The following is a 257-nucleotide window of genomic DNA, read 5'->3' on the forward strand; positions in this document are numbered from 1 at the left end:
TAGTGCGTGTATATATACATATATATATATATAATATTTGAAATAGAATGATTTAACTTGATTGATTTAACGAGTAAAAAAAAAAGTATTCAAGTGAAATGTACTTACATAGCTACTTGGATTTTTTTTAATCAATCCATGTCCATTTTATTAAGTGGAAGCCATTCAAATCGTTGGTCTAAGTTGGATCAAACAAATAAATTTCAAATAATTAAGTTTCCAAGGCACAAATATATATATATATATATATATATATA

Source organism: Primulina huaijiensis, unplaced genomic scaffold, assembly GCF_012295235.1.
Source record: "Primulina huaijiensis isolate GDHJ02 unplaced genomic scaffold, ASM1229523v2 scaffold43021, whole genome shotgun sequence".
Lineage (NCBI taxonomy): Eukaryota > Viridiplantae > Streptophyta > Magnoliopsida > Lamiales > Gesneriaceae > Primulina > Primulina huaijiensis.